General features: G+C 38.3%; 1 protein-coding gene across 2 annotated transcripts in view; it reads right to left on the bottom strand.

The window, feature by feature from the left end:
• HS3ST5 (heparan sulfate-glucosamine 3-sulfotransferase 5) overlaps positions 1 to 24,125 on the bottom strand; it is a 155,008-nt gene that overhangs the window by 95,765 nt on the left and 35,118 nt on the right. The window contains exon 2 of one of the 2 annotated variants that reach the window (XM_004753544.3): positions 9,186 to 9,298. The gene's annotated coding sequence lies outside the window, so the exon portion shown is untranslated. The remainder of the gene's footprint in view (positions 1 to 9,185; positions 9,299 to 24,125) is intronic. The other variant, XM_013056722.2, reaches the window with a different exon arrangement.

Below are 24,125 nucleotides of genomic sequence, written 5' to 3'. Positions count from 1 at the left end.
TTTCCCCCCAAAAGGAGAAACTTTGGCACTTCCCGTTATCCATCTCCTCCATTATCAAGAAATTCTCAGGCACATGGGAAAAACTTAAGAATGTTGTGAATCTTAATTCTGCTAAAACTAACATTTGCTTCAGGCATGTCAACAAAAATAAATACTTCAATATTGAAAACATTTGCTAAAGAAACAAATGTGTTTGATGAGAAAACAAAAAACAGTATTTCCTTTGGCAAGCATTTGTTGGATTGGAGGTAGCAAATGTAAAACTTCCAAGTTGTTACTGAATTTGCTTCTTTGCTCAGTTTACTCAAGAGTCAGAATTTTTGCGGAGTTGCATTTCTTTTTTTAAACTATAGGGATAAAAATAATTGTAACAGAAATAAAAAAGACTGGATTTCTAAACTGTTGCTCTGGCCATGTCCCAACTATGAACAGCTGTGTAATGTTTGGCATACAATAAGCATTAAAAATATATTTGCTCTATGAATAAAGGTCCACTCCACTGGGCACTTGGTAGAATGTTTCTCATCAATCTTTGTCACAGACAGGTACAATGAGTATTTTTAAAATACCGGATAAAGAGGAAATTACCCATACTTCTTTACTATTTTAGTTAATATATAATAAAGAATAATGACTGAAAAAATAAATCTCCATCATAGTGCTAATTAGTATTATTTACAAAACACCTGTAAATGACAGAATATCAGTAAATTATTTATGAAGAAAGACATCATTTAAGATAAAGAAGTTTTATTAAAGAAAAACTCGGAAGTCATTAAGACCTTAGAAAAATGAACCAAAAAAATCTCCCGCCAACTGAATTTAAGGAAAAAATTGAGAGTAGTATCACTCTCCCTGGAAGTCTTCATACATTAAATTGGTGTCAAGAAAACCTTAGAAAAGATTAGCTTTCAGGAAAAAAAAAACAAAACACTTGAATTTATATTTTCTACTTTTAAGTAGTATATTCTTACTGTGACTCTAAAATCTGTCTAAACTCCCCATTAACATTTTAAAAGAAAGTTCTCCAGTTCTTACCAAACAGAAATAAATAACACCTGACAACAGCATTAGGGAACATAAACATAAAATTACCTGTTATTAAAAACTGAGCACATTTTTCTCAAAGAAATATATTACTCAGCTGTAAAGTAGTATGTTTGCCATTCACACTAATGTTTCAACATTATGGTTCAATCTTCTAAAAAGCTGACACGGAAAATAATGGTGTAATAAACTAATTCATCATAATGTGGAAAAGAAACCGCTGGAATAAATTGTAATAACCTTTCAAAAACTAGCAGCTTTTAAAAGTATTAATTTCTACTCCAGATAATTGGAAAGGACACCTGGGTGGGTAGGCAATATTTTTTATGGGATTGCTCTGTCAGGAGCTCAGATTGTCTCTGGACTCAGCAATGATCATTTAGCACTAAATGACAGTGAATCTTGCAAATAGGTCTTCCTAGATGGTGTTTGCCATAAATTACCAAAGTCAACTCCCCTCAAGGTCAGCCATATGAGAGGGCAGGTATCAAACGGCCTTCGTGGAGACCCGGAGTGGTCCTCGGGTTTCTCATAAATGGACAATAGTTGTGTTGGTTGCCATAAAATCAACTTAATGGACTGACAACATAAATTACCATCAAACTTTGACAACATCCGTCCCTAGAAAACAGCTGAAGAATGCTTTTATATCAAAGCTGGAGAAAATGGATAACAAAATGCTTTGCTCTATACCAGATCATAAATATTTTTAACAATTCTAAGTGGGGAATGAATTAATATTAGAAGCTACACTATGTTTTACTCGAGGCATTAAAAACAGCATCTAAGTAATATTAAAATGACACTTGCTTTTTGAAGTAACTAAGATATATCATTGTAATGCAATGGAGGGAGAGAAGGAGTGTGTGTGTGTGTGTATGTGTGTGTGTGTGTGTACATGTGCATCCATGCATGTGTGTGTGTGTTCTAGGTAAGAAGGTCACATTTGCCTGGCACAGGGTATTTCACTAAACCTAGATAACTAAAAAGATTATCAATGTCTTCCTAGTTTTATTTTGATCTCTCTAGTCTAGCGGGCCCATAGGTAAGATAGGTTCTTGAGCTCTCATGGTATTTGGGATCAATCATTAATTCACTTTCTTGATGGCTCAGTTTTTCCATTTGTAAAGTACAACAATTACTATACATGGACATTACGAAGACAATGGAATTAGTCCTAGCAGGAAAGCTCCGAAGAAGCTCTAAACTGCTAGAGAGTCATATTAATATATTTGTGAAAATAATGTACTCCAGACAATTAATGACTTTTTGAAAGTCAATTTGGTAAAAAACAAAACAAAACAAAACAAAACAAACCAACAATAGGTGAACTACGAAATTGAAATTTTGGGGGTAAGTTAAACATGATTGTTTCGTTGAGTTTTCATTACACAGCTAATTATGCTTCCATCCTAGAACTGCAGTCGTTACCATTAGGAGTCACAGTAGCAGGACTAGTACAACATAAAGCTACAATTACTCTCTCAGGCATTTTTATAATCATATTTATTATCTCTTGGAAATCAGAACTTCACTGCAGATTTTGCTAAAAGAAATGCTACAGGGAATAAAAGCAAGATGTTCCTGCACCCAGTGGCACCTCAGACCATGAACAGTGTGTATAATGTCGGGAACTCTATATACTTTGTGAAATATAAAAGTTCCCAAACAGAAGGTAAACTTGGTCTATGTTGTGTCTTTCTCCCCCACATACCGTCACCTTCTCTCCTGGTCTTCTCTGCACTGTCTCTTGCACTTACTCTTTCCCGCTATCCCACTGTCACTTCTGTCTACAACCTCATCACCGTAGAACTGAATTACGGTGGTGGTTTCTCTGCTCCCGATCTCTACCAATCCTTCCTGCCGACTCCTGGCAAATTCATCTTTTTTAGAGCACTCTTTTAATGATGTCATTCTTCTGCTCAAAAATTTTCAATGAGTTCGCACCCCCTGGAGGCCAAAGGTCAGAGTCTTTAGCTAGAGTCAGAGCCTTTGACTATCTGGCCTCACCTCCTTGTCTCATCTCGTCTTTTCTAGTTCCCCTGCACAAAGCTACGGGATAATAAATGCCCCTGCTGCTCGGCCACTTCTACCACAGCTCCCGTCGGGCAGGCACCGTCCATCCTCTCTGCCGAGCCAGCTGCCTGCCTTCTATGAAGCCTTTTCCACTACTTCAACCCATAGTCAGCACCTCTAGCCATGAAAAGGGAACATCCACTGTTTTATTTATTTTTAAAATGATTTTATTTATTTATTTATTTGTCAGAGAGAGAGAGAGGGAGGGAGAACACAAGCAGGCAGAGCAGCAGGCAGAGGCAGAGAGAGAAGCAGACTCCCCACTGAGCAAGGAGCCTGATGCGGGACTCGATCCCAGGACCCTGGGATCATGACCTGAGCCGAAGGCAGCGGCTTCACCAACTGAGCCACCCAGGTGTCCCTGTTTGGTTTTTTGTTTTGGTATTAAAATGATTTATTTCGCTGTTGCAACATGGCTTAACTTCAGTTGTCATTGCTTAATGGTTTCCTAGTCTTTTCTCTTTAATTAATTTGTAAAACTCTTTAAAGGGTAGTGGTGTTTGTGTTCTTATTATCTGCCAATCTCCCTAGCATGAAGTTATGAAAATAATTAGCAATCAGTAGACACTTGTTTAATGAATGAATGCAAATTGCCTCTCTAGGCTTCCTGCAAGATTAGCATGAAAGCTACTCAGTTGTGCTGGTAACTTGTGGTATTCCCGAGCAGCAACTTCTGTATGTGAGCTTAATAAATCTGTTTTCATATTTAAGTTCTTAGTGAAATTCTAGATTATGAAATATAAGTCGATCACATGAGATTTTATAATGTTACAATATGACTTTAATGTAAACTTGGGCACCATTAGGATAAACACAAAGTAGTGCATATTCATTGAATTAATACTCATTTTCTGAAAATTCCTTAGCCACAGAAAGCTCAGTAACTTCTAAACAAAACTAAAATCATTCTTAGAATAAATTTAGAGAAAAAACAGTAGAGAAAAAACAGTATGCAGCAGTGCAGAATCTTTATTTTATAAATCAGAAATGTATTTTAGTTTATAATATTCTGCAGAAAGAATATGGATTTTGGAACTCATCAAGACCTGACTTGGTAACTCTGTTCTGCTGCTTACTGGGCATGCCATCTTGGATCTGTGACTCAGTGCCTTTGAACTCTAAAATTCTCACAAGGCAAGAGAAAATATTAATATCCAATTCACTTGAAAAACCAGAGATGAATGAACTCCTTTTGAGCTGTTAATGAGGCTAATGAATTCAAGGGCACCTGTGGCACCTACCCGCACATCTGGCACATTAATAAATGGTAGCTACGATTATCATTTTTGTTTTGAGAGCTTTTCTTTTGACTTCTTATTTCCTATTGCCTCTGGAGGAAGATGGCTTCCCCAATAGTTAAAGAGTATGAGTACAGCAGTCTAAAACATCTTTACCTTGGGGATCTACCATTTGCTAGTTTATTAATCTATTTACTAATGGATCTGAGTCCCAGTTGCATAGGTGGGTATATGAAGAAAACAAAATCTTGCAGGGACATTCTAAAAATTCAAAGTGATATATTTTACAGTGTCTAGCATAGAACAAGCACTCTGTTACAGTACAGATTGTAATTCTTATGAGTCTTCTCTCAGGTGCTATCCTGCCCTGTGTTAAAGAACCTATGTTCATGAGTATTTTTTAAGTAAAAGTAGGAAAATTTTCCTCCATTATATTTCACATCTTTGCAGAAAAACATAACTTGATATCATAAATGTTATTCTTATAAATAATATTTGTATAATGACTAATAGTGTACAAAATACCTTCACAGGGGCACCTGGGTGGCTCAGTGGGTTAAAGCCTCTGGCCTTCAGCTCAGGTCATGATCCCAGGGTCCTGGCATCAGGCTCTCTGCTCAGCAGGGAGACTGCTTCCTCCTCTCTCTGTCTGCCTCTCTGCCTACTTGTGATCTCTGTCTGTCAAATAAATAAATAAAATCTTTAAAAAAAAGAACACCTTTATAACGAGACAATGCTCTAAAAGTGTTCCCCAAATTAACCACTCTCTGCTGTGGTTACTCCAATCATTATTCTGGCAACCCATTCTACCATCAAGATGTTTAATTACAAACAATAATGATAAACTTCAAATATTAAGGCAGCTACTTAAAAGTTAAATGTGTTATGTCATAGGCCCATGTTTTTAGAAATCCTTGGCAGCTGAACTTGGTTAGATGAAACTGAGTGGTTACAGATTCGCCATCTCAGCAGTGGAAGCCTTCTCTAGTCAGGCTTTAACAAGAGACACTTCCAGAAGTGCTTTCTTAATTTCTCTTTGACTTCTTGAATATTGTTTAAAGTATCAGTTAGGTATGCCACTGTTGTCACTGAGGTTAAAATACAATTAAAAAAAGTCTGGTAGGTGGTTTCTGGAACTTATTATGTAAACAAATGAAAAGTAAAAATATGGGTAACTTTCTTATATCATGGATTAGATCAGACGCTGAGATTAATGACGACTTATCTAAACTCAGAAGACATGCAATTAAATGCTCAAGAATAGGGACACCTGGGTGGCTCAGTGGGTTAAGCCACTGCCTTCAGCTCAGGTTATGATCTCAGGGTCATGGGATCGAGTCCTGCATTGGGCTCCTTGCTTGGCAGAGAACCTGCTTCTCTCACTGCCTCTGCCTGCCTCTCTGCCTGTTTGTGTGTACTCGCTTGTTCTCTCTCTCTGGCAAATAAGTAAAATCTTTAAAAAAAAAATGCTCAAGAATAGAAAGCACTTTATAGTTCATAAGATGAAGTTGTTTCTACCAGCATAGTAACTTAACTGAAGCACATGCTTTAAACTCACCAAATACATTACTTCCCTCAATGTTTACAAGGTCAAAACCAGACATCAGCCACAACCTGAAGTGTATTGAGTTGCTCTGAACAACTTTTGGATGGATTGCTTCAAGAAGCAGCAGGCTGGTTCCCACTAAGACCCCTGGGGTGTTCCATACACATGTGTACTTTGAGAACCAAGTGTTTAAGGACAGTGTTACTATTTTTGTTTGTTTGTTTTTAAGATTTTATTTATTTATTTATTTGAGAGAGAGAGAGCACAAGTCGGGAGGAGAGCGAGAAGCAGCCTCCCGCCTTGCAGGGAGCCTGATGTGGGGCTGGATCCCAGGACCCTGGGATCAGGACCTGAGCGGAAGGCAGATGCTTAACTGCAGCCTTCCGCCTTGCAGGGCCTGGATCCCAGGACCCTGGGATCAGGACCTGAGCTGAAGGCAGAGGCTTAACTTACGGAGCCACCCAGGCCCCCCTAGGACAGCATTGCTCTTAATCCTTCAGATGAGCAGCCTAACAACAACCGTTCTTTACACAAGGTATACAGCTCCTGATGCAACTGTTGTTGTTTCCACTGTCTTATCCTCTATTCGGTCCTTTTACCCTCTATTCAGTTTAGTAATTGTGGCCGTTATACTTACATTTTAAAACATGATGTGACACATGATATGGGAAACCGCCACTTAGTGACTGATGACTGACAGCATCGGACTGGCATTAGTGCCAGAGCAGTCTTTCCTCGGTCTGCCTCCAAAACCCCTACAAAGGCGCGGCGTTGGCCTGTTTTTGGCCTTTGCTTTCTTTCACTGCCTGACATATCAATCAAACCACTCGGGGGGCTTCTAAACTCTTTCAGTGTCTATTTTTACCAGACGCATTAACTAGAGCTTGTGTTTATAGCATCAATGATAATTTCAAGGCTATTTTACAAACCAAATGTTTTGATCTTCATGATAGAGTGACATGAGACGAGGAAACAGGCATGAAGACGTTATCTGATGTGCCTGCGTCACTTGAAGCTAGTGTCCATACAGGGTACTGCCGTCCTGACTCTGAATTTGGGCTCACTTCACCCCCATCGCACTTCGCCGTTTGTTGGACTTACGTGGGAAATTCTTTTCACTAGTTGTGTGATTTTTACATATATTGGTCAGACCCTGAATTTTAGCTTCCTTGTCGGTAAATGGGGGATAACAATACCTAAATCATAGAGTTACTTTGATGGTTAAATGAAATGGTATATGTAAAATAAAAATTCTAGAATAAGGCAAGTGCTTAAAAATGTTAGTCCTTCCAATCCCCTCTTGTTGAGTCTTCACCTAAAGCTAGCTCCTTTAGGTCTACAGAGGACCTCTGAAGTTACTCTGTAAACCAGTAGTAGGCCAGGAGAGCTGAGTATATTACTGTATCACTAGGATGGCAACACTTCATTGAACCAAGGATTTATCAGTCATCTACTATGTCTAAGAACAGTGCTAAGTACTACAGATGCACAAAGAAGTAGCAGCGGCCAAGGAATTTTGGCAGTGACAAGAACCAGACTTGATTTTCTAGAAAATAAAGATACTCCAAGAGGGGCTAATCTGCCAAGTTTAACAGGACTTTTTGAAAATTCTCCCAAATAGTTTCAAATAGAATAAAATGATTTAAAAGCTTATACATATTAGAGTTTACTTTTGTATGGCCCATTTAGCCAAACCCCAAAGTGTTCTTTTTATAGGCAGTGGTCCTGTGTTCAGACCATATTATGACACGGGGTGAGGAAAGGAGCGTGGAAGAGCCAATCTCAAAGGGACCTAGGAAAGAAAAGCTTAAAAATGTGTGAGGTGTTTTGCTTTGTTTCCATGACTTGAGTCACCTAGATTATAAAATACCCTAGGGCAAAACTATCCATTTGGTATTTTCTCTGTCTTTCTCCTTGAGTGCCTGGGAACAGAAATATTTGCTGAGTTGAATTTTAGCCTCTGAGTCAAACCAGACAGACAACCCAAAAAAAGGTAATTATAATTTCACCACATTTGGATTAGCCCATAAGAAAGGATTTATAGGCAACTAAAACATGGCACATTGAAGATTTTTCAAGGTCAAGGCTAGTGAAATCTCAGCATAATTTTGTTTGCTATACATTGCATCGTTAGCAACAGTAAGTCATGTGTGAGGCAATGTGCAGTGCAAAACAATGCAGCGTTTAAGGTCAGACAAGTTGGCTCTCATTCTGCCTCTTCTTGTGATTTTAGGCCATGACCAGACCTCTCAGAGCCATAGATTTCCTCCTTTTCGAATGGGAATAATGCAATCTACCTTATGACATCATTGAAAACCTTAATTGAGAGATGGATTATTACATGTACGCACAGTAATTATTTGGTAACAATTTTTGAGCATCGAATACATATCAGACTATTCAAAGCACTTTTTATATAACTGGTTTAAACTTTACCATAACTCCAGGGGATGGATGTATTAATTATTCCCATTTTAGAGATAAGGAAATTGAGGCACGGAGAGTTTTTTGAAGAACCTTGCCTCGGCCAGTTACTAGCTGGCTGAGTGGGAGCTCGAGCTCAGGCTCAGGCAGTCTTGCTGCGGATCTGTGTTCTCACCGTCTTGCTTCGTCCCCTTGCTGGCAGAGCAGCTCATTACCTGCCCACTACGCCTCACCCTGGATTCTGGTATAAAAAATTCAACAGTTCCCATCTTTCCAGAAATAAATAGTTACACCGAGGACGCAGGGCACATGCATAGGGAGAGACAAAGGCATACACAACACAAGATATCAAACGTCAGAGCGCAGTGTAACTACAAGTTCTATGGCGGGTTCGAAGGAAGGACATAACTGGGATGGAAAATCGGCAGGCACGCTTTTTGTGATGTAGGTGGAACGTGACTTAGGTCTTAGAGGAAAGGCAGAACTAAAACCAGGAAGGAGGATTTGGGAAAGTTATTTCAGGTAGCCGAGACAGCAAGGGCAGAGACGCTCTGTGTTCGGGAAATTAGGCTTGGTGTCAGTGGGAAGGTTTCTACATGGGATCATTGAGACTGGAGAGCAGGAGGCACTTTAAAGTCATTTTTTAGAACATTTGAGAAGCCCAGAGAGGAGGAAGGACCACTCATGGAACAGCCACCAGGGGTTTCTGAAAGGCGGAGTATCTGCGCGGACGGTGCCATGTCATGCCAAGTAGGGCTTTTCCAAAGGCTGATGAGGCAGCAGATGTGTAACCCATGGGGTGGGAGGACCGAAAGTTCCATCACCGAGAGCATGTCAGTCCTCGGGACACATACCTACATTCAGACACTTCGCAAGGGTCCCACGAGGATTATCTGCTCGGTGGATGTTCCATGGCCTCTTCTCACCTACCTCCGGTCCTTTTGGCTTGTTCCCTGCTTGTTAGCACCTGTGGGTAGAGACGGAGCAAAACTGATTATCCAGTTCATCTTTTATTTTTTATTTTTTAATTTAATTTAATTTTTGTTTTTATTGTTGTTGCTGTTCCTCAGTAGCAGTGGGTAAAAATATGTTATGGGAAGAAGTATATTTTGGGTGATCAGATTTCCTTCTTTCTTTCTTTTTTAAAGGGTGTTTCCAGGGCCTTTATTAAACAATTTGCAGATGAATAGCAGAGCTTACATTGGAGCCTAACCCTGGAATATGGAACCCTTAATTCCCTTGGATTAGAGATGGATTTGTAAGTTGGGGACTGCCCACATGCACCTGCAGATAATGTTCCTGCAACAGAACCTTTTTTCTGCGATTGAAGTTTTTTAGGTGAGAGAGGTTAAACGTACTCTCCCTAAAGATGCCCACATTGTGTAACTCCAGACTGTCTTTTATGTATGTATGATGATTATCCATACAATCATTTTTACCTTTCTTTCCTACTACTTGAATATATTAAGCACTTGCTGCTTCTTCCTAAGTTGAATATAGAACACTAAGAGACCTGAGTAATTGTCTAGCTGCAGAGTACATGTTTGGCTCTGAAACTAGAGTGTTGTATTAGATTAAAAAAGAAAGAAGGAGATGAGAAAATGAAACAGACTGCAATGAAACAGGTTTGCAATGCCAAACTTTTTTTTAAAGAAATATTTCATTGTTTTTTTCCTCAGGCTATTATTAAGAGTATATATGACCTCTAAATAGATTGCAGGACACAGTCCCAATACATCATTATCACTAATATATATTTAATAGTAGATATAAAGATTATTCTGGTCCCAAATGGCCAGAGTATTCATCTTTTACACACACATAATTTTCTAATATTTATTTAATAGTAGATATAAAGATTATATATTTAATATATATTATAGATTATATAGATTATATATATTATATAGATTATATATTTAATATATATTATAGATTATATAGATTATATATTTAATAGTAGATATAAAGATTATTCTGGTCCCAAATGGCCAGAGTATTCATCTTTTACACACACATATTTTTCTTAAGAAAAAAAGATTTATGTATTTATTTTAGAGACAGAGCAAGAAAGGCAACTGGGTAACTCAGTTGGTTAAGCATCTGCCTTCAGCTCAGGTCAGGATCCCAGGGTCTTGGGATTGAGCCCGGCATCAGGCTCCCGGCTCAGTGGGGAGCCCACTTCTTCCTCTCCCTCTGTTGCTCCCCGAGCTTGTGTGTGCACTCTCTGTCAATAAATAAATAAAATCTTAAAAAAAAAAAAAAAGTGAGAGCGAGAGCAAGAGCATGTGGGGGGAGGGGCAGAGGGATAAGGAGAGGGAATCCTAGGAAGACTCCACAGAGTATGGAGCCCGATGTGGGGCTCGATCCCAGGCCCCGGAGATCATGACCTGAGTTGAGATCAAATGGCAGATGCTTAACCAACTACACCACCCAGGCACCCCACACCCACATCTTTTTCAAGAAAAAGACTTTAAAATTGTATACACTATGCTAATTGCCAGCTACCAAATCTCTTGTATCTCTTCTCTGATTAACACACTTTCATATGTTATGTCTAGTTCTTCCACTTGAATCCCATTCTCCACCTCACTATCCCAGCACTGCCCAAACAGTTCCAGAGAAACCAGAGAACTAGTAGAAAAAAAGTACATTCGGTTTTTTCAGGACATGGCACACATTGGTAGTGGCTACTTTCTAGCCAGAAAACCAGATCCATTGCTTGTGAGAACCTCTCACGTGCTCATACGCTGCTGACCTCAATGTGAGACAGAGGAAAACAAAGCCTCAACCACTCTGCTTCTCAATTTGTTTGAGAAGCTAGAATTATTTCTAAAGTTCCCAAATAAACAGAAATCATTATAATTATGAATAATTAAAATGCTAAACTCAAGAGGGCACTCAACATTCCTTACACTGCAGAACTCATCCCCTAAGGGTAGTACCTTCAATTAGTTCAGTTTTTACAACAGAAGAAAAATGTGACAGTCAGTAATTGCAGGTATTTAGCACAAAGAACAAAACAAGCTAACTTGCTTTTACATCACTCTCTCTCAGCCAGCAGGGGCACTGCTCTCTTTTGGATTTTTAATGTCTATACTAATTCCAGGACACAGAAAAGCAGTGTTTGGCAGAAGAGCAGAACAACATCCCGCCTTCCAAGTGCTAAGGAGATGCACGTTGGCTTTATTCACTATTTGGAATAAAGTAGAAGGTATCATATAACAATAAATAGTTTCAAAAGAGAATCTTTTAAAAGATACTTTACCTCCTGGGGATAAAAATGTATTATATGTTTATATAAAAAAAAGATACTTTATAAAACTTATCGATACATTTACTCAGCCTACAAATGTTTATTAAGCACTTAACCATGCATCATGGTTCATGCTAAGTGATAGTTACATTGCACTATAAAAACTAGTCAACGGTTATTTTTTTAAAAACATATACCAATTCCATAGAGAAATCTGAACATAGCAATATATTTTTACATTCTGACAAATATAAAGTTTGAAGTATATTGTTACTGTATATAAAATGAAGCTATCCAAAGCATTATTCCTCATTATCCTTGAAGTTGTAAAAAATTATTTTAGTTTAAAAAATTAAATCACAAGTTATTCAGATTTTTCTTCCTCTGAGGCTCCTCTATGAAAAGCATAATTTTTTTCTTACAAAATATTCCCATTTTTTTGCAATAATAAGCACTATTATAATGACTAGAGTTTTTCTTAGATTTTTAAAGAACTAAAATTCTTGTCTTTAGTTTAAAGTTTAAAATTCTTTAGTTTAAAGAACTAAAAATGTCATGTTGGAAATGGTTTAGCAATGAGTAACTACAGTTTTGTATCTAAGAGAATGTAGCAAAGCAAATTTTTTTGCTCTGAATCAATTTCAAATTAACAACAATGACCCAAGAAAGGGTTATCTGCCACATTGGGGAGATACATTTTGTCTTTCATTTAAGTAGAGGAAAGAATTCATTAGAAGTGTGGTGCGAGTAGTTTCCGAATGATAAATCTCAAGTCACCAATTCCACTTTTAATGATTAGTTGCCTGAGTCTTGTATTTAATTAAAATGGTTATTTTAAATGCTTATATTTAATTTACAGATAATTAGCTGAACCTCAATGTTACTGCTTCATCCATTTTGAAATTAATTAATTTATAAAATAGCTCAAAAAGTGCTGTAAAATTTTAATATTAAGATAAATCAGGGTTCCTCTGCATTTTGCGTTGGTTTCAGTTGTAACTCATAATGAGCCATTGGTGGTAGGTATGACCGCAGGGTATCCAGAATGGCTAATATGTAGTAGAACCCAATATTGATATGTCACTACCATTTCCTTTGTTACACATGATATGTACTTTAACCTCTTAGGTAATAAAAGTTTATATCATCAAGGATATGACTGTTTTAACTTTAAAGGGATCTAAATTTTAGAAACTAATTTTGGCTTTAATACATTTAGGAGGAACCACTGTTTTTAGCAAACAATTCCTAAGTGTGCAACAACTGGTGTTAAAAAAAAATCTTTGAGTCACTCTGACCATGGAACCAGAATGTGTTTTCAAGGAAATGTTCTGACCTTAACTTCTATTTAAACACACAACATAGTTTATATACCTAAGGAACCCAGAGAGAACAGGTGGTAACGCAGAACCAGTTTTCCCTGGCTTACAGAATAGGAGGAAATTCTAACCTCCCACAAGAACGACTGAAGTGGGTTTCCTGGTGCAATGAGCAACAGCATCCATGCGCAGCCTACTCCTCGGGGTGCTGCTCTAAGCTGTGCAAATTTGTCTATTAATGATATTGCTGTCATTTATTAGTTACTAAATAGGTGTTGACACTGACCTAAATGCCTCCTGAGCCGGTTTCATTAGGCCCATTTTACAGGTGAACGAAGTGAGGCCTAGGGAGTCTAAGGCACCTGCCAAGGGCCATGTAATTAGTGGTGATGGAGGCGGATGCAAAACCGCGCTCCATAGCTCTGAGTCTCACTGTCCCAGCTCACCAGCTCAGAGCTCCAACAGAAGCATTTTCAGTTGTGAGATGCTTACCACCAGCCCTGCTACCACAGCAAAATACCTCTCCCCTGCAATCATAGTGCGAGTGAATTAAAAGACGAAGGCAACACATTTGACTCAGCTATTAGGATTTAAAATCTGGCGCTCCCAATATCAATCAGTCTTCTCTCATATCAATCTGCACAGAATTTTCTGGTATTTCATTAAAACCTGGTCTGCGTCTCCTACTCTCCGATGAACCCTCCTAGCGGCGGAATCTGCTCCTGCCGTTCTCTGATATCAGCTCAAAACTCTTGCATCCCTCCCACTCTTGAGGAATTTTAATTCTGGGCAGGCTCAGCTTCCACGTGAAATGAAGTCACACAGACTGTTTCTCTTCTTTTCACACTAGTACAATTATGTGGCCTTCCAGGATGCCTTAAGCTATACCGTATCTCAATGACCTCAACTGCCATCTGTTTCTATTTCTTTCAGCCCTTCTCCCTGGTACCCTAAACAATGAACGATATCCCCACTGGAGAGTTAGACCTAGTGCGCTCTCTGCCAAGGATGTGGGAGACACATAGAGATACCCCTCCTATTTCAGTAAGATGATACGAGTTTGTGATCAAAACCAATGAGCTATTGATTTTCAGTTTGACATTCAAACTATCCACCATTATCCTAATTCTGGAAATCCCCAGAAGATCCAAAGCTTTGGCTCCATCACAGATTAATCACAACAGGGAAGTACTATGTGAGGAATGAGGAGAGGGAGACATACAGGCGCATCTGCTTTTTCAATCTTGCTAAGGCCTTTAAATGCCATCTGTTTTCCATTCTTTTCTGGCTACCATCTTTCCCTAGGTTAAAAGATTTTCCAATGACTGTGGAAAAAAACCTTGAAAACTAGTTTGAGATTTTAATTCTGTATTTCATCTGCCAAAGAGTGAACTACAGTTAGCCTCAGCAAGTGTTCCTAATAGATAAGGGAGTTGTTGCTTCACATAAAATTACACTGAGTCTAACGGTAGACATAGGCAACCATATCATCTTCATACTATCAGAAGTGCGAGTAAGTCTGAAAGGCATCCATTTTGAGGAGGGTCTAAGCTACTTTTATTTTACTTCAAATAAGGGTTATCATGGAATAAAACTGATAATTCTTTGGGGGAACAATTTTTGGAACATTAAAAAAAAAGTATGAAAGCGTAAATGAAACTGACGGTTGTGACTGGCAGTAAGTTCGGGCATTTTGTGTTCTTTTGTGTTTGCTTTGGAATGTTAAACAGGTCGGGTTCTTTGTAAAAGAAAACATTTTATTCAGAACATTCTCCCATGAAAGCCCTCTTTGACAAAGTGTCATTTTTTGATATATTAGTACATGTCTGCCCACATTTTATATTCAAAAAAGGCAAGCAATGTTTTAACAACTTTTGACAAGCGTAGGGAATAAAACTTGCACAGAATTGGCTCTAAGTGTAATGCCATAGCCTGATACATTTTCTATTTTGTACTTCTTCCTCGGAGACAACAACATTTTTAATTATATTAATTTCTGGTTGAAAAAAAAAAACCCCAGAAATTAAAGGTGTGTAATTAGAATAGGAAACTTTTAAGTCATCAGTAAAATGTGTTTTAAGCATACAATCTAAAATGTGTTGAGAAAAAAAGCTACAGAAACAGTAGTCAGTTAATTATAAGTATGTAACAGGAGCTAAGTCAAAGAATTTTCTAGAAAACTGGTCAAGCAATCTCAAGAAATTTAGCTACCTCTTAATTAAACTTAGAGGTTCCTTACCAGATCATAGATTTCAAAATCAAATCATCCTTGGTTTTTTGGCAATGCAGGCTCTGCCTAATGAAAACTTCTCTTTGATACCCAATGTACCTCAAGGCAACAACCCGCCCTTTATCCTGTGTCCCTCTATGACCCTGCATGACTGTTTTCTGGCCTCTTCTGTCTCTCCTAACACCCTTGCTCATTCATTCATCTAGAGCTTCTTTTAATTCCCTGAGTATGTCAGGTTCTTGCTCTATAACAATCAGCTCAGCTAATTTCTCCTCTTCTTTTTGAACTCAGCTTAGAGGTCACTTTCCTCATGAAGATTTCCCTGACAACTCTCTCTCTCAGTGTATTTTCTTTAGCTCCTGTAGAATCCCGTTCTTTCCAGACTAAGTCCTTGTCATACAGTGATGTCACTGCCTCCTTATCTCCCTGGATGGCCAACAGAGTAGAAGCTCCATGAAGGCTAAGACCATGCCTATCTTGTTTACGGTTGAATCTCTAGCTGCTTAGACAAGTGCTTGGAATATTCTAGATGTTCTCAAACACTTTGTTAAACAGTTTAATGACTCCTTTGAGTGAAAAGTTCATATAAGACAATATACACATTTTCCCTTTTGGTGATAACACACATCATTAAATATAACTACTTTAAAAAATGTATTGATTTATTTGAGTTGGCGTGTGTTAACGTTAATGTTCCCATTTGATTATGTCATCGAGCTGGAAAAACAAGTTTCACACTTGGGTCCAAGGGCTTTCTTATACCACTTCTCTCTACACAGAAAGTACAAAGTGGGTAACAGGAGCCACGGAAGAGTGTTAGACTCTGGAATGCCATGCTAGGATTTGCGTTAAGATAACAGACTTCTGATGGCAACCGTAACAGTAAACTGAAAGGGGACAGAAAGGGTTTATGGAGAATAATGTATAGCCTCTGAAAGAACAGAAAGTCTTGCTTTGTATCGCTGTGTCATTACAATGTGGTAACTTCTGTGGGGGGGAATGGGGGTGGGGTGCTGTGACTGGAAAAGGAGAATAGTTAAAATCAGGACCGATTAGTCAGTCAGGGGAATGGAGCTGGAGGAAGAGGGCATCTTATGAATATTGTTATTAGATAATCAGGAGCTGTAATAATCAATATTCTTTTGAAAGGACCTTAAATCTAATGAAGCAGCTGTGGATAACTAAATTATGATTATGACAAATCCAGGGAATTGGTTCAGGGTTCTTTGCATCCAAAATTCAAATAAGTAATCAAAGTGAAATTGCATTAGCTGACCTCCTCAAACCACCTCTGAAATACAGGAGGCATTTATAAAGAATACCCCAACCAAGTAACAGCATGACATAAGTGCTTCCATATTTCACAAACGCCTTTGGCTAAGAGGGTGGGTGGATGGAGTTGGGTGTGGGCCGGCGGGTATGCGGGGAAGGACACAGAATGAAGAGAAGGAGCTCTTACAAAGAGATGAGTGGAACTCTAATTTTTTTAAACTGTCACAGGAGCACTTCTCTTAAGTCAAGATTAAAAATGCAATGAGCTTACGGAATATCAGTTTCCATAGCAAAAGTTATATAAAACAATTTTTATTCCCATATAAATTAACACAGGTGCCACTGGCTTTATAGATTAATGTTGGCACTGACCGGCCATCTTATACAAAAAAGAGTCTCTCTCTGTATTTTTTAGCCTTCAGCCTTCATTATGTGTCTCTTTAGTAAATTCTTATTTCTTCTTCTGCAATATATTGTAATAGTTTACCAGGAATAAACATGGAGTTGTTTTCATCTGCTCCCTTCGGGGCTTCCCGGGGCCATCATGTGGATGGTAAGCAGCAAACAATTTCAAGGACAATAACAATGATGAATAAATTAAAGCTCCGTGCATATAGTTCCCATCAAAGAGTTACATTTGTTTTACTGAACTGTATTTTCATCTCAAGGACTTCGCCCCACCCCCCACCTTCATCCCTTTCCAAAATGCTTCTTTATAGCAATTCTCATTTCAAAAGGGTGCTTCACATTCATTCTGAGGAATTTAAGTTCTTCACACTCTTTTCTGGCAATATGCTTTTTATCAGATCAGTAAAAACAATGTGAAAACACCTGTCACAGCAATTTCGAATGTCTATCATCTACCAAATTATCCATAAATGATCTATGGTTGCAAGGTGGTCCTTGAATGAAGGACTTTTTCAGGAGAGATGAACCAATGCTGCGAGAAAAAGCCACTTGTAGCATTTGTGGAAACTTACAGCTTTTATTTTTATCGTTAATCAGAACCAAGAGAACATTTCTGAAAGAACTAATTTTGCTTTTCATTCACCCAGAGCATTATATATACATGCACGCCTACTCTTAGGTATAGACATTACTCAACTTAACTCCGCAGGGTTGCGGCTGGAAATGGAGTCAGACTGGTAACAAAGCATTTCCTGAATGCTTACCCAGGGTAAATGATAAAATGTCTACCCATTAACCCCGCCTCTCGCCAAAACAAAGAAAGGGGTAATTGTTGAATATGTACAGCTCTGGGTTTTAAATCTACTCTTTATTTCTACATACCAACTCTCTTCTGTGGTCTGAACTTGCATGCTGGTTACTGTCAGGAACTGGTGGCTCCCGGGTGATTCTGTTGTGCGGCCCGAATTGAGAATCCTGCTCTTATGCCTTCTGCTTGGCAATTTCCCATTTTTGTTGCAGTCACCTGTGTGCATCTGCTTCTCCCTCTCTAACAAGTAATCCCTTCACCAGGGCTCGAATGTTATATTTTCCTATTCCACCCCACCTTCTCTGCTCAGAACTTGCACCACAAATTTACTGTGTTTCGAACAGGAGGTATTACACATTTTAACATCCAGATTTTTTTTTTTTTAAGATTTTATTTATTTATTTGACAGAGAGAGATCACAGGTAGGTAGATAGGCAGGCAGAAAGAGAGAGGAAAAAGCAGGCGCCCTGCCAAACAGAGAGCCCGATGCGGGACTCGATCCCAGGACCCCGAGATCATGACCTGAGCGGAAGGCAGAGGCTTCACCCACTGAGCCACCCAGGTGCCCTAACATCCAGATTTAAAGAAACAAGTCTGTGTATCAAAATAGTGTTTACATTTCTTATCTTAAAAAACAAAAACAAAAACAAAAACAAAAAGAACCCCAAAACATTTGAAATAGCTAAGTCTTCTGACATGGGGTTGCTATTTTATGGGAAATAATAAAGGTATGAAGGGCAATGGAAAAATACATCCTTTTACTCCTAGAGTCAGTGTATTTCAGACTTAAACCTATGGGAACATAATGATGGTGTATTATAATCGTTCTAATATTCCTAAAGGTTTGACATTTTTAAAGAGCGTTTATAAGATTCAGATGGGGCTCAGGCGAATCTAACCCTCCTAGTGCTGTTTTGTAAAATGGTAGCATGGCTAAGGACAGCAATACCCAACCCTCAAAAAGCAATAAAGAACTCTTAAATGTGCTTTATTTCTAACTATGGTGACACCTTACAGTACTCTTTGTCAGCACTGTATTGGTCTCACAAGAATAAAAACAAATACTGAGGTCTTTACTCTGAAATCCATTTCTAGAATTTATCTTACTAACAAAGGACCTAGTCCTGTGAGAGGTGTTCTGGTTTTATAAAAAAGGAATTTCTCTTATTTGCTATTTGAAGGGTTATCTTTATTTGGCCCTGTTAATTTGTAAGCGTGCATTGAAAGCAACAAACTCTAAAATCATACCTTCCCATGATCCAGGTGATAAACCAAACAAAGGAGACTTAACTGAAATAACATTACTTTTCTTTCATGGGCAAAACTGGTACACGTATGCATTTACATGGGAAGAAGAAAAGAAATCCTGAACGTTTTTAAACATGAAAAGAATTTTGGACCAAGTCCAATTTGTTTTCGGCATTGTTTCTAGTGGTTCTTTATTGACTGAAATTGTGTATTCATTGAAGTTTTGCAAAAACACTTACTCTTACTTTTCCCTTTCTTTTATTTAGGCAGAAAACGATGGGCAGCTTATCTCAACACTTCCCTTAGCTATTTTGATTTTGGATTGTGTATACATGAACTCAGGGTGCCTCAAAATAATAAAGGAAAAGAAGGTATATTTCCAAAGCAACAAAGAAACAACTTGTTTTACTACGCTGTTACTGTGAAGTGTCTTGGATAATGGGTTTTTAGATCTGAGAAATGGCTTATGAATCGTAACCAAATCCATTTTCCAATCAGCCCAATGACAAAAGAATGAAAAACACAACAAATAGCATGGTAAATGGCCACTAAACAAAACAAAATCCATTCTGCAATTATTTATGTAGCCAAGGTCTCCACATTTTAGCTTGCCTTCTGAATCAAGAGGGAAAGATGTATATAAAAAGGAGATCACACATACACCCCGAGACTAAGGAGGTTCCCCAAACTGACTTCTACAGACTTCCACAAGTGTTGAGAAGGGGAGCTGGCTACACCAAGGGACCCCTTTCCGAAAGGATCATTGTGAAGCTTTAATTTCCCAAATTGTTTAAAAATCTGTTTTCCTTCTTGCCAGGCTGAGGTTTTTTTGTTTGTTTGTTTGTTTGTTTTTGTTTGTTTGTTTGTTTTCCAGAAATAAGATTCAGGAAAGCAAATGAAACATTATGGGACAATGGAAAGATCCAGGTAGACCTCTTTCTAGGACAAGAATACTGTCTTTATATAAAGCCTGTCTTTCCAGAGGGGAGAGATGAAAGAGAAGAAAAGCTTTTAGAGAATAAGAGTGACAATAGCTTTTTGCAAGATGCCATGTTAATAAGGGTCCTTCATGCATTTTTGAAAAAGAAATGAGCAATATTTATCATACCTGTGACAAGCTATTTGGCAGCCTATGTTTCCTTTGTCTCTTTTTACATGTATTTATCTATTACCAGAAACTGTGTGAGTTGCCCAGAACAAGACCTTTTTGTATGTGGGACATGGCTGGGGACTCAAGCTCAGGTTCTTGCAATTAGACTCATTAATGCCCTAGGACGTGAGCTCCACGAGAGTGGAGGGTTTTTTGTTTGCTTGTTTTGTTTTGTCCATTTTGCTCACTGCTACATCTCTCGTACCTATAATCTTGCCTGGCAGATAGTATGTATGGAGTAAATATTTGGAGTAGGAACAAATGAATGCAGACCAGTTTAGACTTCAAATTCTCTGGCCTTGGCTACTACACTTAGTTACCAATTCAAGAAGATATTAGCCTGTACTAGACACTGTGCCAAATACTAATCATTTAATTCTCACAGTAGCTATGTGATAAAAGCATTATTATCTCCATTATAGGATGTATAGTGAGGTACTGGCATTAGAATGAGGCAGTTAAGTAACTTGCTTAAAGTCTTGCAACTTGTAGAAGGTAGAGAAAAAAGTTAACCTAGCTAAGTCCAAAGCCAAAGCTCTTACTCACTATGCCAAATCCTGGTTCAGCGTTCCTTGGTTGATGACTCTGTCCCCCACACAGTCTTAGTCTTGTCTTTATTCTGATCCCTGCTCTTATCTAAACTCTGTTCTACCTCTGGTCTTAGGATCCTGCATTGGGCCTGATACAGGCTTTGCTTCAACATTCCAACCTCCCCAGTCCACTACTGTGGTGTTGTCTTAGCTTGGGATGCCACAACAAAATCCCATAGACTGAGTAGCTTAAGCAATTTGTTGTAGCACAGTTCTGGGTGCTGAAAGTCTGAGATCATGGTGCCAGCAGTCAGGTTCTGGAGATCTCACAGATAGCTATCTCCTTACTGTGTGCCCACATGGTCTTTCCTGGGCGCATGCACATGTAAAGAGAGAGAACTTTCTCTCTCTTCTTGGAAGGACACCTATCCTACTGGATTAGGACCGCAATCCTTATGACCTTGCTTAACTTTAATTACCTCCTAGAAGTTCTACCTCCAAATACCATCACACCGGGGACTACGGTTTCAAATTATGAATTTTTGAGGGATATAATCCAGTCCATAGCAACTGTCCTGAGCTAAACTGTCTGGGGCAGTAACACCAAATACACTCCATTTCCTTGCTTTGAACCACATGACTCTGTCATACTTCCACTGTCATCCTCTTTTGTTACTTTTCTGTCCTTGCTATGTTTGCCTCAGTTATCTAGAGATTAACTATACATATTTCAGTCAAATATGGACTGGATTTGAAGAACTGTTCAAATTCAAGTCGCGCACTCTTCCAACAGTAATCCATCACGGGGCTCCCAGAGCTTTGCAGAGTCTTCCAGAGCATTACGCAGGTCAACACAGACATAGGGTCATACACTTGAGTGCCAACCCTCCTCCTAGCTGATTGACAGAGAGAACATGGTAAAATTCACAAAAATATATATTCGAAAATATTGTTTGTCTAAATCTACCAAATCATAGATCCTTCCTGCTTCCCAAAGGGAAATTTCATAGATACCACGTGGCCTAACTGTGTCTAATGCTCATCATAACAATGTGCTATTTTCCTTTGTAGCACTGAGAATCTGTTCTGAGTGGACAATGACCACAGGGTCAATACAGCCTTAAATGTTCCTTGGGATATCCTGACTATTTCTTGGAATTTTCTAATGAGACCTCAGAGTCAGAAAGCATATTCTAACCTAATTATTACGAAGTTTCCTTACTACAGGGGGGAAAAAAATAAAAGAAGAAGACTTCCACAGTCTCTCTTGGTAACAATAGCCTTGTTCTTTGAATTTGTAGCAAGCTTCTCTTGGGGTGGCTGTGAATCCCATAGACGAGTACAAGAACGTGGTTTCAGGACCCCAGCAAGATTTCAAAATACTGCTGTAGATCTGACTACAGTAGACATGACTAACACATGAGTCCTGGTGCAGCAGTGTGAACATTAAAAAAAAAATAGAGCTTTCTTGGTTTGATAAAATAAGCATTCTTTTTTCAGGGAATTCAGGGGTCTGATTTTGTGTGTGTGTGTGTGTGTGTGTGTGCACATGGTGTCTTAAATTACAAGGTTCCTCTGGAGGGAAGATACTTCTTTATATGTTTCATTAGCATATACTTCTTTATATAATGTTTCATTAGCATCAGACACAATAGTATGTTTTCTATGTATGATTGAAACTTTTAAAATATAAGTATCCACAGTAAAAGCAAAGTTACGATTTAAAACAGGATGAGAATGTGTGTAAGTCAAATATATATTGTAGTATTTATAAGCATTCCTTGGAAATATTGTAATAAGTTATCATCATTAGATTTTCACATAATCACTGATGAATATAAAATTTAATTTATTTATTTTATAAATAAGAGACTGATCATCCCTAAGTGGGTATCAGGTGCTAAATTTAGACAATACTACAAAATTCAAATAGAAAAAGTAATTATTTTTTGCAATAGTTTCTTCTACCATTGAACAAAGAAAATGAAGTTTTCTATTGTTGGGCAACACCATGATAATTACTTTAATTTGTTTAATTTAATCTCAGCTTCTCTATCAGGCCAAGCTATACACTTTTCTACAATTACAGAGAAGAGTTCTATATGAGAAAACTTGGAGATCTGAGTTCCTGCTTTAGCTCTGGCATTAAATAGTTTTGAGACCTGGGGCAGACTGGTAAACCTTCTGGAGCCTGCGTTTTCCTGGCTGCAGGAGGAAGGGCTAAGGTAAGAATAGATGAACTTGTGCCAGAGAGCTCCTAACAGGTTCTCTTGGTGGCTCCAGGTCGTTGTTCTGTTACTAGAGCCAATAAAGTTAACCTCCATGAACAGAGAAAATAGCGAAGGTTACTCCAGGTGAGAGAGCTATCTTTTACGTGGTCACAGTGGCTAGCCTTGCCATTATTAAACAGAATGCTCCAGGTGGCATCTCACAGTTAGTGACTCTAGCCCAACAGATGCCACATTGGATGGTTCCTTACTCCTCCCTGAAATTCATTACTCATAATGACCTTTCACCAACTACTGGGGTTGGCACAGACCTCATTAGAAGGGCACTTTCCCATTCTCTCAGGGTTCATATAAGATAAACAAGAAATTTAGGTTATAGCATTTAGCACAATTAGTAGTTATAGTTACACATCTATGTAATTGTATCCTATCCCTCTTTAGGGTGTAAATTCTAAGACAACTAAGACTAAGCTGTTTTTTTTTCTTCCTTTTAAAAATTTGGTCTTTATTTTTTTCAAGGTGACAAGTGAACATATCTTAAAGAGACAGGTGTATGGGGCTTGTTAGGGAAGACAGTCTCTCTCTAAATACTCCAATGCCATTTTCACCTCTAAAACAGCTACTTTCAATTTGTCCAGCTGAATATTTTGGTGTTTTTTCAGTGGTTTTATAAATATCATGCTTCTATTACTTTCTCTTGAGTTTTTAGTTTTAAAACATAGAATAATGAGTTCCCTCTTGGAAGAGAAGACTTTGGTTCTCTTCACACTGTCCTGCCACATGGACCACACGAACTCTTACCACACAGCCTATGAGCCCATTCTCCCAACGCAGACCAACAGTGATTGTTGAGTTTTATCATGAAATACTACTATGGATTATCATGGGTTCTCAGCTGAGTCATGGAGTATACTATTTTTGTGGCCTCCTTTATACAAATCCCGACTTGACTGAGTAAACTAAACTTGTGTAGTTTAGTTTTCAATAGTTTGAGTCTTTTAATCCTAACTTTTTCTAATTGTGCAAATGTGTTTAAGTATATTAGGAATTCTGTCAATTTTCCTCTTTTGGAGAAATCTTCTAGAGCCTTCTGTCTGGTTTCATTCTAAACAAGTTGCTACACAGATATATCCTGGAATTTCCAAAGTTCCCTTTTGGATCATTACTTGTGTTTCCTGATTCTGTAAATCCCTTGTATCATACTTTTTTCCTTCTTTGGTGAAGTACATCCTCCAAAGGCTTTTTACAAAAAGGTACATGTAAGGTAGAGTTTCCTGAATCTTGTATATTTAAAAGTATAATATTGTGACGTACAACTATCCTCACAAATAATCAATAGGTCGCT

Source organism: Mustela putorius, unplaced genomic scaffold (genome assembly GCF_011764305.1).
Source record: "Mustela putorius furo isolate JIRA1106 unplaced genomic scaffold, ASM1176430v1.1 tig00000450_pilon_pilon_pilon, whole genome shotgun sequence".
Taxonomy (NCBI): Eukaryota; Metazoa; Chordata; class Mammalia; order Carnivora; family Mustelidae; genus Mustela; species Mustela putorius.
The sequence above is the reverse complement of the archived record's forward strand: the minus strand, read 5'-3'. Positions and strand labels throughout refer to the sequence as shown.